The sequence below is a fragment of the Piliocolobus tephrosceles genome, chromosome 5, assembly GCF_002776525.5.
Source record: "Piliocolobus tephrosceles isolate RC106 chromosome 5, ASM277652v3, whole genome shotgun sequence".
Lineage (NCBI taxonomy): Eukaryota > Metazoa > Chordata > Mammalia > Primates > Cercopithecidae > Piliocolobus > Piliocolobus tephrosceles.
Window position 1 is genome coordinate 38,118,662 of NC_045438.1, and position 19,781 is coordinate 38,138,442.

Here is a 19,781-nt window from a genome sequence, read left to right on the forward strand (position 1 = left end):
CTCGGTCTTTGGAAGACCGGGGCGGGCGAGAGGATCATTTGAACACATGAATTCAAATCCAGCCTGAGCAACATAGTGAGACCCCATCTCTGAAAACAAACAAACCCAACAGCCATCCAGCCATCCTACTATTTATATAGTCTCCTGCTTTACTGCCAATTTCAGTAGTATCTCCACTTGCAGAGTATTAACCTCAAATTCCTTAGTCTTTTCAGTCTACCTGGCAAATTAGCTTGCCTGTCACTGCTAGCCTGTCCCACTTACATCCAACCCCATCCCTGTGAAGCACATTTCCTGTTGAATCATTGATCACTATGTATTGTGTTCTAGTCCTCATCCGTTGCGGTTTGGGGTTTATGGATTCAATTCTTCTGGCTTCCCTAACATTAAAGCTTCCCTTTTTCTGTTTTTTGGTTCCTCTTCTTCTTTACTGGTGAATTTTATGGAAGAAAGAAGTCAGAATTGTCTTCATTACCACGAAGATGTGTTTTAAGCATTGTAGCAGTCCAGTAAGGAAATGACCTATCCCTCAAAATAAAAAGCATCAGCATTGGACATATCCAGTAGAGACTTGGTTGTTCTTTCTTTCGGGAATACTAACGAAGAGATGTCTGGAAAGGGGGCAGGGGTAAACTAAATGACTCACTTAAGATCTTTTTCAAGTATACAAGTTTATAAAATCTGTACTATTCTGCTATGGGCTGAAAGGAAGCAGAAATCATTAAATAATTAAGATTATGAGCCTTAAAATCAAGTAGCTTCCATGTGAATTCCAGCTGTATTTTAATTTCTTTAGTTTCAATTTCCTATTCCGTAGAATGGGGACTACCTATTGTATATGATTGTTATGAAATTAACACAGTAAATGTGGTTTAATATAAACACATAATCTTTGTTAATTAATTCCAATAATTATGTGTTTAAATAAAGCCTGTGAATGGGAATTAATATTTTCCACACTAATAACATTTTCAAATTGTTGCTGCCTAGGACCAAGTTGAAGGAATCTATTGTATCGTCTCTTGGTTGTGGTATTTATATTCTACACTAGATCTGGCTTGGGGTGGTGGGGGCACATCATTCTATACTGCTTCTACTCAGCAGACATCACCTTTGTCTTTCAAAAATGGAGGGAAATGTGGGCTTGTAATTAAACAGAGATTATTTTGTATTAATCCAAATACAAAACCACACAAGTTACAATATTCAATTCCCATGGTGACAACTCTTTAATTTGTACTAAAAGTGAAATATGATTCCCACCCTGTGAAAAGAACTTAGTTTTATCACTTTTCAGCAAAATTAGGCAAGTGAATGTTATTTCTAGTAAAGAGTACATGGACTTGCATAAATAAAATAGTGTGAAATTTGTATAAATACTGGGTGCTACACTTGTACTCGCAAAGAGCCCCACTTCTTAAGTAGCCTTATTACAGTTACATTTTTATATTAACAATTTCATCATGAAAGTCTTCTTATAAATAATGCAGACAGATTCTAGGATAGGCTCCTTTATACCAATTCTCTGTTGAATTCAAATTAATAAGACATTGCTGCATACATTCCACAGGGGGCATTTGGCTCATGTCAGTATTTTCTTCAAGAAGATCAGAATAAGGTATGTTATGCTGCAGGAATATTGGACCTCCCCACCTTTGAAGAGCTCCTCCTTATCCCATTGCTGGATGTAGTAGAGATTCAGAAGCATAGAACCACATGTTGACTTGTTCATTCAGAGTGTCCGCTGAGGGTAGAGTTGGATTTTAGTGGCTACTATGGGCTGCAGCAATGATATTCCCCTAAAGCAGACTCCACTGTTCCAACCCATGCATGCCAGCAAGAGGACGTGAAGGTCAGGTGATTGGTCCTGATTAAAATATGTGATATAGTTTGGATATGTGTCCCCTCAAAGTCTCCTGTAGAAATTTGATCCCCAGTGTTGGAGGCGGGGCCTAGCTGGAGGCGTTTGGGTCATCATGGAAGTGGATCTCTCATGAATGGCTGGGTGCCATTCTCTTGGAATCGAGTTCTTGCTCAATTAGTTTCCACAAGAACTGATTGCTAAAAAGCACCTGGTACCTTCCTCCACTTTCTCTCCTTCTTCCTCCCTCTTGCCATGTGATGCCTGCTCCCCTTCACCTTCCACCATGAGTGGAAACTTCCTGAAACCCTCCCCAGAAGGAGATGCTGGCACCATGCTTCTTGTACAGCCTGCAATACTGTGAACCAAATAAATACCTTGTTTTTACATAAATAACCCAGCCTCAGGTGTCCTTTTATTGCAACACAAACAGACTATCTGTGTTGCCATTGGCTTGTTCCCGTTGGCTTGCCCCAGGCTGCTCCTGGGGAGGGATCTCCTTGTTGCTACACATGGGCAGGAAAGCCCAGCTGGCATGTGAACAGTCAACAATCCTGGGAGCAAAACTTGCTGAACCCAAAGGGCTCATGTCACCTTTTTTGTGGCATCCTGCTTCCTTTGACACATCTTCCCTATAAGAAACTTGGGAAACATATCCCACCTGAAAGAACTCTGGCCACAAGACATCTGAATGAACCTCACTAATGACGAGAAGGCAGCAATGATGCAGATTAACTGAAATGTCAAATGGTGATAGTCCCAACTTTGAAGTCCTCAGGCCACTCATGGTTTTGAACTGGGACCCCCTGGATAGGGATGTTTCTTCCCTCCCTTCCTTCTTCTCATTCCTCCTTGTCCTGGGGTTTGCCAGCTATCATGGGGTCTGCAGAATCTTGGTGACTGAAGGGACCTCACAGATCATTTCCCCAGCTCCCTCAGACTCAGAGGTCCTGTCTAGAGCCACCCTGATCTGTCCTTAGGTAGATGACATTTGATGAAAAAAAAAAAATTGGCTCTTTTAAATAAGAGTACCACTTGCCAACAGTTAAGTCTCCAAAGATGATAGATCCATGATGTTTTACCATACAAGCCCTGTGACTCCTTTCAGAGGTTTGATAAAAGCATCTCTTTCAAATAGCCTTTTTGAGGTTTTCTAACTAACTAACTATAAGGTCCATTTTGCTCTTCTCTGTCTAGTATGATAAGTTCTTTTGATTCCTCTCCCTAAGGGTCAGAAGTTCTTCTCTCCCTTATGTGAGTGTCACAAAGCCCCTCCTCCCCTGCTGATCACAAAGCAATTCTCAGGATGGGTCTAAGGTTGAACTTGTGTTGAAAGGAAAGCCTGTCATTTTGATGTGTTAGAAAACAGGTGTGTGGTGGTCACCTAGTTCTGAGCTGGTGGACACTCCTCTCCTTCCATCTTGCAATGCGGTTCTTATCAAAGAACATGGACTAATTTTTAAATTCCATGTGTGGTCTTTTTCTCTGTAATAATTTGGTGTGGCTTTGATAGGATCTAGAACAACACAAACCCTGGGAATGGCAGAGATGGTCAGCAGGATTGGGACTGAGTGAGCAAATGCTTAGACTCCTGCTACTTTGCCTCTTTATCTTCCCAATTATGTCTCTTTTTTACCTCCCTTTCGTGGTGAGGGGATACCTAGGCTAACTGTCCATTGACAGGCTTCACTGTCTTAGAGACAGCCCATTACCTGAACCTATCTGCCTTTCTAAAGGCTTTCAGAGCCTTTCTGCTCCTAATATATCTTATATGACTGGTTTGTCCTTAGAAGAGAATAACTTCAGCTGGGCGTGGTGGCTCACGCCTGTAATCCCAGCACTTTGGGAGGCCGAGGTGGGTGGATCACAAGGCCAGGGGTTTGAGACCAGCCTGACCAACAGGGTGAAACCCCATCTCTACTAAAAATACAAAAATTAGCCAGTGTGGTGGCACACAGCTGTAATCCCAGCTACTCAGGAGGCTGAGTCAGGAGAATCACTTGAACCCAGAAGGTGGAGGTTGCAGTGAGCCGAGATTACACCACTGCACTCCAGCCTAGGTGACAGAGTGAGACTCCATCTCAAAAAAAAAAGGAGAATAACTTCCCTCGTGTGTTGTTTAATTCAAGCTCAAGCACTACAAAGGAAGCACCACATCTCTTCTATTCTTTAAACTGTTTCAGGGCCCCCGTGCTGTATAAATTTGGAATTGTGCCAGTTAGGAGCCCAAATTGTAGTTGGATCCTGGCTGAGATGCCTTGTTGCCTAACTCCAGGGGTCACTGTTCAAACAAAATAGATGTGGAACCCGCTGGGTTTGTGGAACATAGTGGTTCTAGACTCAACTTGGGACCTTGATGCCAGAAACTATGGCTAGGTGAAATCATTATCTCGTAAGAAAGACAAACTCCTAGTTGTCTTTCTCATACATACCCAAGAGAGGTTGCAAAATCATTTAAAAATATGAAGGAAAAATTGCAGGGGAATTTTCTTGGGTATCTGTGTAATGCTACCAAATACAAAAGATGACATCTTAGATGACCTTATTGAGGTGAAAATTTACTAATATTAAATATAATAATACCTGCTACTGGGGACATGAGTGTCTGAGTAAGCCTCTGCAACTGCCATTGTCCCCTGAGTTCCAAAGCTACCTTTCTATGAGGCCCCATAAACCTCCATCTATCTTTCCTCTGGGACTGCTAGGAAATCATCTATAGATGGTCTGGAAAAAAAGAGTAAGCTCTTGAGACGTTATCACTAAGCCTTCCATGGGTTAGAAGAGCACACCTGAGATATAATGCGTTTGGAATCATCAGAGTCCTCACTGAAGAAAGTGCTGTACTCTAGTGCCCCACACCGAATGGGGCAACGAGTCCCCACCAAGTCCGTGCACAGAAATCAATGCTTCCACTCCCTGACCTTTACTTTCACAGTAAATTGGTATCGATAATAATGAACTAATCCCCATCCCCCTGACCATGGTACATGTTTTAATATTTATTTGGTACTTAGTAAGCAACTCTGTGTGTATTAAAAAAAAAGACTTGTCCTTTCCCGTAAAACAAAACAAAACAAAACAAAACAAAACAAAACAAAAACGAAGCAAAGCAAGGAACCCTTGACAGGCTGATAATACATTACAAGTTCTTAGAATTCAAAATTTTAAATTCAGAGATCTTAGGATCTAAAGAATGAATGTTTTTTGGGGGGGAAGCAAACAAACAAACTACATATATATATGCTTAATTGAAACTATGATGCTTTATTGGGTAAAAGTATATGATAAAAATGTATTTGAATATTTTGCTTAGATGCATTTTTGCATATTTAGCTAAAAAGATGACAGTGTGCATGTAGGTATATAAAGTCGAATAGCATATGAATTAAGCTGTTTTAACAAATGCGTTTTAAGTCAGATTTTTAAGCATAAGAAGAGAAATGTAGTTTTGTATGAGGAAGATAAGGCTGACAAAGGGATTATAAACTTGGGTCAGGGTAAAGGTCTGAGAGAGAGGAGAAAAAAAAAAAGAAGTAGCTGTTTTAAATCAGTCCTAACAGCAAAAACCCCATCTAGAAAGACAGAGTTTGAAAAACAGCAACCACAAAAATGAATCTAGTGGGTTTTCTATAATATTTATTCCAAAATTAGGTGATTTTGTATTAAAAACCTGTTAAGCTAGCTGGGCACGGTGGCTCATGCCTGTAATCCCAGCACTTTGGGAGGCTGAGGCGGGTGGATTGCAGGTGGATTGAGATCAGCCTGGCCAACACAGTGTGAAACTCCACCTCTACTAAAAATACAAAAAAAAAAAAAAAATTAGCTGGGCATGGTGGTGGGCGCCTGAAATCCCAGCTACAAGGGAGGCTGAGGCAGGAGAATCACTTAATCCAGGAAGAGGAGGTTGCAGTGAGCTGAGATTGCGCCATTGCACTCCAGCTGGGCAACAAGAGTGACCCTACATCTTGAAGAAAAAAAAAGAAGAAAAAAGAAAAAAAAATACCTATTAAACTTTGAAAGGTAACTACATTAATTTTGTGTAATAAAACTGGAAACTTAATGCGATTTTTTGTTTTTTCTGTATAAGGATAAGTGATACAAATTCAGATTTCTGCATAAAAATTGACAGAGAAATATGCAATTACCTTATGTAAATGTACATAATATTTCTATTAAATTGTCTTATTTTGACACATTCTGCTTATTTTCTGATATTCTAAAGTGGTTTTGAAAGTTTGAATTCATAAAATATTGAAGTAATGGATATTTTGGTTTATCCAAAGGCCTCTAAAAAATTAGAGTTCTATAGTAATGTCATTGGTAATTAACTAATGTGCTTTTGATAAGTGATAATTCATCAGATAACATATTTAAAACATATGAATTTTGGATCGTGGGTCAAAGAAGAGACTTTCAGTTGAAACCTCAGAAGCCTGAGTTGGCGTGTAATGTTATTTGCTTACAAAGTCTCTCCTTGATCTTCTTGCAAGAAAATGACACACTTTGAACTGGTCTGGCACTGGATGGAAGTACACATATATATATAGTACTAACTGGGCAAATGACTTGGGTTCATGAAATGCAAATAAAGCATTCCATGACATATTAGGTTCCTGAGGGAATAAGGAAATGTTGCATGCTATATACAAGGAAGTGTTTATGGCTCAGGAAAGGGTGGAACACATTTTCTTTCTGCAGAACCTTCTAAAAACAAAAGTATGTAGAAAAGGTTAAGCCTAACTCAGTACTTTATCGTTCATACTGATGTTGGTGTTAGCATCTTGGCACTCTTAGGCAAATGAAGAATATAAGTAATTATAAATTACTTAACTTTATATAATGATGCTTATATAAGAGAGAATGTGCTACAATTATAGAATTCCTCAAATTAATGAGGAATATTGTAATTTTAGAACAGAATTAGAAATATTAACATAAATATAAAATTTAAAAGAAAACATATGTAGTTTTGACACAGAAATAATCTAGGAACAATGTTAATCCATGTTGTACCCAATCACCCAGTTCCTGGTCTTATTTTGTTTTTGTTTTTTTTAACTAAAAGAAACTAAGGATTCTTAAGAGAAACATCTATCTTTGTTTGGCCCAGAAATGCGCAAGATAGCTTGAATCGCCTTGTGCTAGAAAACAAGAGAGCTTTCAAAACTTTCTAAAGTAATATCAAAAAGACGTAAGAACCTACCTAAAAGAAACTACCACTAGCCAAAGTTGCATCATTAAAAATTATAATAAATCTTCCAGTCAACCGAAATCTATTAAACAGCCATGATTCCATAGCAATGAACAAAAAGAAAATAAACATAAAGTATTTGAAAAGAAGGTGAAGCAGTTATTACTGCTGAGCTTTGTTATTTATTCGGCATTATTGGCTCATCTATTGTATAATATATAAACTTATCAGTTAAAGGCATTTTCTGACTGCAAGTCAGACAAAAGTTATGGAAAGTATTCAAAATTTGATTATATCAGTTTTTAAATGATGCAAAGAATTGGAAGAAGTTTGTCCCATACAGATGTCTTTAGAGATAAATGGAAAAGGCAATCACCACCATGATGCACAAAAGGGGGTCACTTCCACTAAAAGAGCAGTAAAAGAAGGGCTTGAGAGGTGATGAGCAAGGTTATCAACCAAACCTGCTCATGTGAGCTGAAACAAGTGGCAACAGGCAACAGGATAGAACCAATCTTCAGGCAAAAAATGAATGCAAACACAACAGAATAGGCAAACAAAAGTAAAACAGGTAGAGACGGTTACCCAAGAACCTAAGAAGACTCCTCCAGAAACCAGAGAAACTAACCATGAAGAGAGTCCAGCCTCTAATGAAGCCAAATGAAAAAGAAGTGAAGTCCAATGAGTGTCATAAACCAACTCTCACCGCTGGTCTCCGTATACCTCTTTGTATCAATCCAGAGATATTTGTGTCCACTTTTCTCTAAATGCAAATTTTTGGTAGCTCTAGGAAAACAATTTAAAGGAGAAGATACCACCTCATTCCATTTTTTAATAAAACATATTTAGGTGGGTGCTTTCTTTGGGTGTAAATCCTGTTTTTTAAAGAGGTGAATAACTGTCTTGTTTGTCAACTTAACATTCCACAGGCTGCAGAGGGGCAATTTTGATAGCCTGCAATATGAAATGTAACTAAATAGAAATTTGAAATCATAATCATGAATTCAGCATAACTTAAATATTTTAAATTACCTTTTCCACTCACTTTTAAGTAGAATTGTTGCCCCAAAAGCCTTCTCCTTATTCATAACTCTCCCATTGAAACTTTGACATCTTACGTAGTGGTAGTCCAGTTTTTCTTACTACTTGATTGATGTGTTGTGAAAGACTGGAAATTTTTGAGCATGTGGTATGTATGTATTAAGACATAAATTGGAGGGAAATGAGATCTAACAACTTACCAGTATTTTTAAATACTGATATTTACAATCCTCTATTTAAGGACAATTTGCCTACAAGTTTTAAGATAGAAAGACACCAGAAAAATTGCTATGGATTATAACCATATGCATTAAAATTTTTTTGGTATTTGTATTAAGAATTGCTTCCATATAGTTATATAACATCTGCGGATTGACCATGGAACAAAGTCTCATTTATAAAAAACAGTTCAATGAAAAGGCATCTAAATCTTTCACGGTGTTATCAGTTTGTAAATTGTTAGAATCAGAAAGATATTCACATATTTTAAAAATCCCAAACACATTGAATGGATTGTCCTGGACAGTAGCTGTAGATTTCTAAGGGAAGTTAGAAGAATTAGGTACTAGGTATAATGTAAGTCCAAGGAAGTGGACTGAGTGGTAACTTCTATCACAGTTGTGGAATTATTAACATAATAACTATAAGTAGACTTTTGCATGTATCATTAGGTCTTGGGAAAGGATCCAGATCCTCCATCTGTCTCTGATAGTAAATAATCTCAATTAATTAGGAAGATATTCATCTTCCTTAATGAGCTTGCATTTTTTTAATCCACAGAAGATTTGGAATTAAGTATAGCACAATTTAAAGGAATCAAAATGATTTATTAATCTTCGTGTCAAGTAAGGAACTAGAAGGATCTTCCTAGGAAAACAGCCCTGATTGTAGCATTTCATCAATTTTCATTGCAATAATTTATTTGTCTATGTCCCCAGGAAACTGTGAGTTCCTTGGGAACAAGAATGGTGTATTTTATCTCAGTATACTCAATACAGTGCCTGGCTCAGAGTCAGTGCCCAGTAACTATGAATGAATAAATGAGGTCCTTAAGGTTGTGATGAGATTTGCTTTCCATCAGCGTCTCCTTCCACAAAGATCAGAGAAAAGTCTGTCTCCTTCCAGTCCTACTGAGCTGCTCCTATTTTTGAACACTCCCTCCTGCAGCCATCTCAGAATGTACTAGAGACAGAGGAAAAGTTTTCTCTGATGTTTTTGATGTTTATTCCAGGGCATGCTCACAGATGGAAAGGGTCAAACTTCTGGGACGCTCCAGAGACACAGCCCATGACATTCTCTGTGAAAGGATGTGCTATGCAAAATGTGCCTGCCAGCAACTGGGCTTGAATGGCACATGGTTGAGACATGAAGACAGTTTTTCTTTCAGACCCTGCCTAAGTATTTGTCATCAGGAGTCACAGATAAGATATTTCAAACCACTTCCTCATGACTGCCCTTCGAATGTCTGAAAACCATATGGGCCTTTGATCTAAATATTCCCGCTTTCTTCAATTGTTCCTCATATGATATAGTCTCCAAACCTTTCCTCAGCCTGATTTTCCTGCTCCAGTTCATCCCTGTATTGTTGCAAAGATGCAGAAGCTAGCACAGCATGTGGGGTGTAGCCCGACCAAGGTAGGCAGCAGGGGACCCTACTCTGCTTCTGGGCACTGCACTTCCACGGCAGCCAACAGCCATCATCTGCTTGGTGGTCTTATCATGTTCTTGACTCTCACCATACTTACAGCCAACTCAATTCCCTGTGTTTTGTTTTATTTTGTTGTTTCTTTCTATGATGTTTTAAAACATGATTCTGTAATTCTGTGCTTATGTAGTTGCTATTTTGAACCTAAGGATTTAACTGGTCTATTTGGATCATTATTCCAGCTTAATGTGACATTTTGGAATCATGATTCTACTGTGAAATGTTTTAAATCTCACACTGTTGCCACCTATACTTTTGATAAGCCTATTGCTACATCTTCACTGATTAAAGTATTGACCAAGACAGGTTGAGCAGAGAGCCCAGAGAACATTACTCGCTTTCAGCAAATGATTGGGATTTTTTGTTTTAGCTTTGTTTTTTAGAGAGAGAGTCTCGCTTTGCTGCCCAGGCTGGCACAGTCATAGTTCACTGCAGCTTTGAACCTGGGCTCAAGCAATCCTCCTGCCTCGGCCTCTTGAGTAGCTGGAACTACAGGTGTATGACACCACACCTGGCTAATTTTTTATTTTTTGTAGGAACAAAGTCTTGCTATGTTGCTCACTCTGGTCTCCAACTCCTGGCCTCAAGTGATCCTCCTTCCTCAGCTTCCCAAAGTGCTGGGATTACAGGCATGAGCCACTGCGCATGGCCTCAACAAATATTTATGAATGAAATCATAAATTTGGCTGAGGAAAAGTAGATCATAGTTTTTGCCTATAGTAGCATATTCAGGTGAGCTTGTGCCCTTTCAATTATTTTCATAAGAGAATGTAACATACTTTTCCAAATTACAGTTTTCTTGCCTATATAGAGATTTCCAGGACAACCTTATTATTCCCATTCATTTTTTTCCTCTTCTATTCATTCTTGTTCAACATAGTATTGGATATTCTTTGGATATCTAAACAAATGGCTTTTTAAAGGCAATATTAAATTTATTGTTAAATGTTGGCTTCATTATGAAAGACTAAGAAATAATTATATCATTTTATCTGTATAAATATCTTAAAAACAATTTTGCTAAATTGATTTTTATCCAGACATGTTTTAACATAAATTTGCTCCTGATTAATTAAAACACATGGGCCTAGGGACCCAGAGTGGAAGTGGGGGATAATATTGACACATGGGTTCTTCTGCATTCGAGATTTCAGAACCCAAGTGATCAATGCTTCCACATGACCACAATGGCTCTTTCAAAATGAAAGCTAAATGGACACCTACCTACTTAGAGCTCCAGATGCTATTAAACGAAGAGGCAAATAGGCAGTGTAGGAGGGCTAATGGTTGTTAAGCAACTGTTTGGAGTCACCGACTCTGGCTACCATGGGCATATATGGTTATTGCTATATAAGAAGGACAGAGAAAAGTATGGATGGATCCTAAGCGATACAACTACCTGCCTGGCTGCAAAAATTAATGAAGACCACTGCACCACTATATCAGAAGGACCTCCAAAGACAAACCCTGACCAGCTCAGATGCTGTCTGAAAACAAAAGCAAGATGCAGCAGGCAGTGGAAGAGGGAAGCTGTAAATACTGCACACATCATAAATATCTTGTGAAGAGTTACAGATATGACTACTGTAGCCTTTATTTGTGTTCACTTCCTTGTTTCACTATATATTCCAACTAATACTTCTTTTAAAAGTTTTTTTGTTGTTTTCCAACCACACTATTGTGTATGGACTATGTTGTTAGTGGTTTACTTTCCAATTTTGTCCATACTTACATTACATGAAGCTAGATTTAAATGGTCACTGAAGAAAAATGAGTATCACCCAGTGATCTTAGGTTTGGAGCTGAATGTAGAAACTATTGAGATGTTGGATCATTTCCCTTTGAGGGGGTGGGTAAATTTCCCATTAGGTAATGAGTCATGTTAAACAGGAACATTTATTTTAACATGCAAATTTTTACCATAAAGGACAAATGACAAATATAGAAATCACGAAACCAAAGTAGTAAAACAACAGCGAATGCTTGCCATTGTGTTGACTGCTCAACATCCAAATCTTCTTTCTATTTCAAACCTTGAATAAGGATAAGTCTTGGTGATGGGCAGGGTTCTGTCTACCCCTGTGATAGGTAAAGAGGGGCATACATTCCATTCCCTATTTGACAGCTAGGAGTAGCACATGGCCTAGACTTGTCCAATCACACTCCCAGCTGGTACTTTGAATCTGGGCAGTTATGCAATGATGCAGGCAGCAGAGGTTATTTCCTGGGGCAGTGGTGAGTGTTCAGTGGGGTGAAGAATTTCCAGCAGCCCCAGTACTATAGGAAGAGGTTTCAGTAGCAAAGGTTAATCAGAGTTATTTCTGGGTCAGAACTCTTCTGCTTAGATTTATATGATTCCTTACCATTTCCCAAACCTGATTTTCCATTTTTTTTTTTTTTTTTTTGTATTTTTAGTAGAGACGGGGTTTCACCATATTAGCCAGGATGGGCTGGATCTCCTGACTTCATGATCCGCCCATCTTGGCCTCCCAAAGTGCTGGGATTACAGGCGTGAGCCACCATGCCCAGCCTGATTTTCCATATTTCTTAGATTCAGTAGGCTAACTATGAATTCTCATTCTGTTCAAATATGCCCAAATCAGTTTCTCTTCTTTGCAAGAAGATTTCTAAACAGTAGATCTTGTGTATACACACAAAGTATACATGACAGGCCTTTGTAGATGCATATTAAATGTTAATTTCTTTTCTTTCTTCTTTTCTTTCCCAGTTGCATTATAGGCCCTTTCGGGGCCTATTTTTTCTCACTAACATAAGCATAAAGGTGCTTGAACAAAGAGAGTAGTCAATATTGCCTCTTGTCTGAACTACACACTTAGTAAAGTAGAATTCATCATTAATTCCTCAAAGATTCTCGACAATAAAATACAAAAAGGGCCAGGCGCAGTGGCTCATACCTGTAATCCCAAAAATTTGGAGGCCAAGGAGGGAGGATTGCTTGAGCCCAAGCGTTGGAGACCAGCTTGGGCAACATAATGAGACTCTGTCTCTATTTAGATAAATAAATTAAGTAAAAAAACATAAAAGGGCCCTGGCAACCCATAAATAAAATCAAACATACATGGACAACAAATTTTTGAAAAGGGCATCAAGAAGACACAATGGGGAAAGAATAGTCTCCTCAATAAATGGTGCTGGAAAAACTAGATTACCATATGCAAAAGAATGAAATTGAATTCTTGTCTTACACCACACACAAAAATCAACTCAAAATAGATAAAGACCTAAATGTAAGACCTGAAACCATAAAGTTTCTAGATGAGAACATAGGGGAAAACTTCTTGACATTGGCCTTGGCAATGATGTTTTGGATATCACACTAAAAGTTCAGGTTACAAAAACAAAAATAAATAAATGGGGCTCCATCAAATGAAAACCTCTGTGGAGCAAAGGAAACAATAGACAGGATGAAAGAGCAACCTATAGACTGGGAAAAAAATAATTGCAAATCCCATATCTGATGAGGGGTGAATATCCAAAATTTAGAAAGAATTCTTATGACTCAGTAGCAGAAAAACGAAGAATCTGATTTATGGAAAATAGGCAATGGACCTGAGCAGATATTTCTCCAAAGAAGAGATAAAATAGCCAACAGGTGTATGAAAACGTGTGCAACATCACTAATCATAAGGAATGACTTTATACACTCACCTGAAGTGATACCTTCCAAAACAGAAGCTATCTAGCCTACATACAAATGTCTTCTTCCACAGTTCACACAATACAACCTATTAGAAGGAAATTTCTGGCAGTTTAAGTATAACCACTCTATCTATCTAATTCCGAAGGCTTCAGATTAAGCTCAAAGCTCCCAGCTACCTAATGAAGAAGAGTTTTAATTATTAAAAAGGACAAGTATATGTCTTTTGATTAAATTTTAATATTGTTGCACTGTAGACTAACATGTCATTCTGTTTTGTTTTGGTTTTTTTGGAGACAAAGTCTCATTTTGTTGCCCAGGCTGGAGTGCAGTGGCGTGATCCCAGCACACTGCAACCTCCGCCTCCCGGGTTCGAGTGATTCTCCTGCCTCAGCCTTCCAAGTAGCTGGGATTACAGGTATCGGCTACCACGTCCAGCTAATTTTTGTATTTTTAGTAGAGACAGGGTTTTACCATGTTGGCCAGGCTGATCTCGAACTCCTGACCTCAGGTGATCCACCCGCTTCGGTCTCCCAAAGTGCTGGCATTACAGGCGTGAGCCACTGCGCCCGGCCCATTCTGTTTCAATACTACACAACTGTTAAATCTTATTGTGTTTATGTTTAAGTACTAAGATATAAAAATTGATGAAATGATAACTTAAATGTCAGTCATTTCATCTGGAGCTGAGGCAAACACACAAGCTTTCCAGCCTGCAGTTTGGAGCCGTTTGGCCAGCCTAGACCCTCTCTGCCTATCCTGCACTTTGTGTCACTGCAAATGCCGGTTGAAAACGTGGCCCCAATGGTTTTTGACATCTTGATCAGTGGAAGCTGGAGAAACTTTTCAAAAAGTGGCAAGCACTTTTTCAGCTTCTCTAAGAGAGAGATTTCAGCTTATCTCTGAGCCATATCTTTCTTTTCTTTTGCATAAAACCTCTTGAATGGATAATTTAGTTACACAAATGTAAATCAAAAATCTGTGGGCATATCTGAACACAGGACATGAGCTGCAGAGTGTTCTGTTTGGTGATGAAACTATAACTTGTCCATAAGCCTAAGCCATGATTCTGAGACTTTACTTTGTGATTTTTTTGGGGGGTGTGTGTGTGTGATTATGAATTTAGAGTCTGCTGTTGAAAAAGCCTCTAGCTGACCTTGTGATGCTGCCTATGTTCTGTCTTAAGCAGGTTATTGTTGTTAGTTTCATTTTTACATGAGATGTACTAAACTGGAGAAACTGGAAGGAAGGACATTCAGAAGGAATCTTTACCTCTTATAGAGGAAAAACAGTCAAGAGAACAGGACTACGTCAACTGCAGCTCCAACTGACCTGGACTGTTTGTGGCCTGTCTTAGTTCCGGCAACAATAGCAAAGTACCGTAGGCTGGGTGGCTTAAACAAACATTTATTTCTCTCAGTTCTGGAAATCCGAGAGCAGGGGGATAGGATGGTCAGGTTCTTGTTGAAAGCTCTCTTCTTGGTTTGTAAATGGTGTATTACATGATAGAGAGACTGAACTCTAGTCTCGCTTCTTCTCGTAAAGGCACTAATCTCATACTCTCATGACCTAATCACCTCCCAAAGGCCCCACCTCCTAATACCATGTCATTGGGGCTTAGGATTTCAACATATGAATATTGGAGATACACAAACATGTAGTCCATAATATGTCCTATATCCTATATAAGAGTGAATAATCCAAGACGATTAACACTACACTATTATGTTTTGGTGTCATAGTTTTGATGCCGTCATGATACAAGATGACACTCCATTGGCTAGGGGTAGGCTTTCCTGTGAAGGAGACATCTCTTCTCCTTGAATAAGAAGAGCCGATCTTAGGACATTAGACTTGAGGAAAGGTAAAAATCAAGCTATTTTTTTCTCTTAAGCTGTCTTAGGTGATCTGGACTGTTAGGCGCAGTTGTAGTCAAAAAAACAATCCCTGTTAGTTGGAATAACATGACCCTTACTCTGTTGAAGCTGGCTGGGTGCAACTCTATGAGTATTCTGAAGCTAAGTTGAGATTAAACTGTGAGGGTTGCCACGTCTCGTAGTTTTTGCAAGATACCTTTCCATTTGGGTACCCGGCCTCAAAAACCACAGGATTTTATTAAGTGCTACAGTTTGAACTTAGCTGCGTGATGTAGACTGAGGGGAGGAGGCTGACCCTTAGGCCCGAGTGGAGTTAGCAATGGCCATCATCCTTGGAGTTATAGGAGACTTGAATATGAACCCCAAAACATCCCTCTGGATAAGGATTATTTTAAGCTGATTATATAGCATACGCAGGAGAAGCTCTGAAAACAGTATGTTACCCTTTTGTAAGGATAATTTGTATTTTATAAAGCAAATATCCATGTGAGGGTTTCTCTCTCTGTACTGAGGAGAGGATGACTATAAGTCCTGAGAGACTCATATCCGTGAAGAAGGCACTGACTGAAATCTGCATAACAAATCTTACCCTTGTTTACTATACTTTTCCTGGTCACCTTCCAATAACTTGCCTCTCGCACATTATTTGTTTTAACTAAAGATGGTATTTAAGCCCAAATTATAGGCACCTCTTTGAGTTACGCATCCCTGAGTTTCTCTAATGTATATTTATGTGATGTACATGTTAATAAACTTCTATTTGTCTTTCTCTTTTTTTTTTTTGAGATGGAGTCTTGCTCTGTCACCCAGGCTGGAGTGCAGTGGCACCATCTTAGCTCACTGCAAGCTCCGCCTCCCAGGTTCACACCATTCTCCTGCCTCAGCCTCCCGAGTAGCTGGGACTACAGGTGCCCGCCACCACGCCTGGCTAATTTTTTGTATTTTTAGTAGAGACCGGGTTTCACCGTGTTAGCCAGGATGGTCGCAATCTCCTGACCTCGTGATCCACCCGCCGCGGCCTCCCAAAGTGCTGGGATTACAGGCGTGAGCCACCGCACCTGGCCTTTCTCTTTTTGATCTGTCTTTTGTTACATGGACGTTAGCCAACAACCTAGGAAGGCAGGAAGAAAAAAAAAGTTTCCTCTCCTACAGAGTTTAGCTGCTCTTGCATCACAGCAATTTCAGAATGTGTATCAGATGAGGAGACAAGAAAAGAGTACCCTGACCAGGAGTTTGGGGCAGAAGAACCAGGTGCAGGAGGTATTGTTGAACATCTGTGAGAAACAGCTCTGTGTGCGTTCAGAAACAACTGAGGGCAGTTTGCTATTGGAAAGTTTATGCTGGGATGGTAAATTTTAATTATTAATTGAGCTGCTATATTATATTTTTTAAGTCACCTTGTGGCAGGCAGCCCCAGTATTCATTTATGAGATTTTATTTTTTTCACAAAATAGGATTTTTTTTGTGAAAACTTTGTGATGTAAACCAAAAACAAAATTCTAAGCCCCCCCAACCGACTGAATGAGCCCTCCCCTCTCAGCCAAGGGCATTCCAAAGAAAACCCGAAAAACTAAAACTAGCTCAGGCCGTGATGGAAAGAGGGAGTCCAGGCATGCCTCTTTCTGCTCTCCTCCCTTTGGAATTCAGGCACAGTCCACCAGCATTAACATTAAAACAACGATCATAAGACTGACAAAGAAGACTCCTTGTAGTAATAAGATACCAAATTCCAACCAGACCCGAGTATAGCAGCACGTGACAGATAGCAGGCCCTGAAAGAAATCAAAGCATTTTACCCCAAAATACATTGCTTAGACATGTTTTGAAATGACCCTGCAAAGCTATCTCTTGCAGGGGAAATCTACATTCTGTAGAGAATCCCCCTGCTTTTCCAGGTCTTTTTCTGATACAGAAGAGATTTAAGTAAGAGTCTGGGACCTTTTAGGGTCTGATAAGAGACATTTACCATATATTCCTCTGAAGCCTATGACCTGGAAGTTTCATCTATGTAACAAGAACCTTGGCTTCCACAACGCCCCCTTGTCTTAACTACAGACATTTCTTTCTGCTGACTTAACACTCGTCAGGCAAAGTTTAACCCTTTTAACCAACTGCCAATCAAGAAATCTTTGAATGTACCTATGACCTGTAAGCTCCTGCTTCGAGTTATCCTGCCTTTCCAGATGAAGCCAGTGTCTACCTTACATGCACTGATGGCTATCTTATATCTCCCTACGCCGTATAAAACCAAGCTGGAACCCAACCACCTTGGCCACATGTTCTCAGGACCTCTTGAGACTGTGCCTTGGGCCTTGGTCACTTATATTTGGCTTGGAATAAATCCCTTCAAATATTTCACAGAGTTGACTCTTTTCCCTTGACAGTGATTACTTGTATCTGGAACAATACTAAGTAGTTTTGAAACCATCTTTGCAAAATTATAACTGAGGAAATTATGACAGTGAAAGAAATCAGACCTAACCAACTCCATCTTGCTTCTAACCCTCAAGTTGTCTTTGTTCATTCCTGGGCGTAGGGTGAACTAACTTTGGGAAGGAATTCAGTTCATGGTTTGACTCTGAAACAAAATTGATAACAGCCCTTTCCGGAAAAGACCCCCTTCTTGCCTGGGGTCCAGTCCGCTTTTGCAGGACAAACAAATTTGCTACAAGATTAGAAATTACAACGGAGGGGTCACACAACCTTTGGTTCCAAAAGTCTGAACCTCCCGAAATTGTTCCTGGGGACCTAAGATCAGTGCTTGATATTTGGCAGACCCTGAACTCAATGGATCAGCTGGCACCACCTGGACCCGTAATCTGGCTCAACAGTTCTGCCATCCCCCCCAGGAACAGAAGACAGCAAGAAAACCACATATTGACCCCCTATGCTTCCGTCTCCAACCTGACCAATTCATACTCCCCACTTCCTAAGCCCCTACCCACCAAATTATCTTTAAAAACTCTGATCCCCAATTGCTCAGGGAGACTGATTTGAGTAATAATAAAACTCCGGTCTCCCGCACAGCTGGCTCTGCATAAATTACTCTTTGGCCATTGCAATTGCCCTGTCTTGATAAATCAGCTCTGTCTAGGCAGCAGGCAAGGTGAACCCATTGGGTAGTTACATTTTTTTTCCTCCACTTGTTACTGACATAAAAGAGAATAAGTTATGAATAAAATTCACGGATCTCTGCATTCTTTGAATGAAATCTGCAAACATGTAATTATTTGTTAGACCTCTGGCTAAGAATAGTACTCACATGAATGTTGTAATAAAGAAACAACTGTATGAATACTAAGTTCATACAAATAGAATATTTATAATATCCCAGGCAAGTTGAGTTTCAGATTCCCTTTAAGTAGAATATATTATAAAAATTGTGAGAGGCAAGGATGAATATTCAGACAAGGGAGTTTAAAATTCTTCATGAGAATAAAGCAAAAGATAGAAGAAAAAGAATTTTATACTGAGATGAATAAAATGTATGTGGGCCAACTTTTTAAAAAATCGCAATTACTTTCTTGTAAGTTTAGAAATAAAACCATTTAATCAAGAGACTTAAAATGGATGTTATTTTAGACACAGATAACTTATAAAGAGAATCTGGACTATGAAGTTATAAGCCAATTTAGTGAAAACTAAATTATATAATATAGTAATAATAGTAAAACTTCATTAAGTTTAAATAATAAGTAAAAAATGACAGGGAGAAAAAATATTTGGTAAGAATATACAGAGAAGAATGCAAAAATCTTGTTAGAAAATTTCCACTACTATTTGTGACGCAGGAGGCTATATTGGACTAACCCCTCTCCTCTGACAAGGGTCAAAGATTCTTTGCTTGGCTAAGCTTTAGTTAGGGTCCTGAACCTTTTCTTAGGCCGACCTGTGCACTTCCTTATAAAATTCAGTTTTAGGAAAGAATGCTATTAAGTCACTTTATCAAGAACCTCCATCTTTAATATCTGACCACCCTTCATATATGATCAGGTTTCTTATCCCTCCCCTCCCACCACAGGTGATGTTTGATCACCCTGGCCTGTCTTCAGCAAGAATCCTGTTAGGTTGGTTTAGTTAGAATTCCCTTACCCCTGATGTTTCCTGGTAGTAATTTTTTTTTCTTATCACAGACCCTCTACCCTGCTTCTTGGCTATAAATTCCCACTTGCCCAAGCTGTATTTGGAATTGAGCCCAATCTTTCATACCACAAGACCCTGTTGCGGTGGTCCCTAAACATATGCTGCTGATCTTAAATAAAGTCTTCTTTACTGTGCTTTAACAAGTATCATTGAACAATCTTTTCTTTAACACAATAACAACAAAAAAACCTGTAAAAAGTATTTTTTAAAAAACAGCTTTTGGGGACATCTGAGAACAACTAAGACTGTTGCAATTAATGATACAAATTCTGGAATCAAGGGAAATGCACTGAGGTAAACTTCAC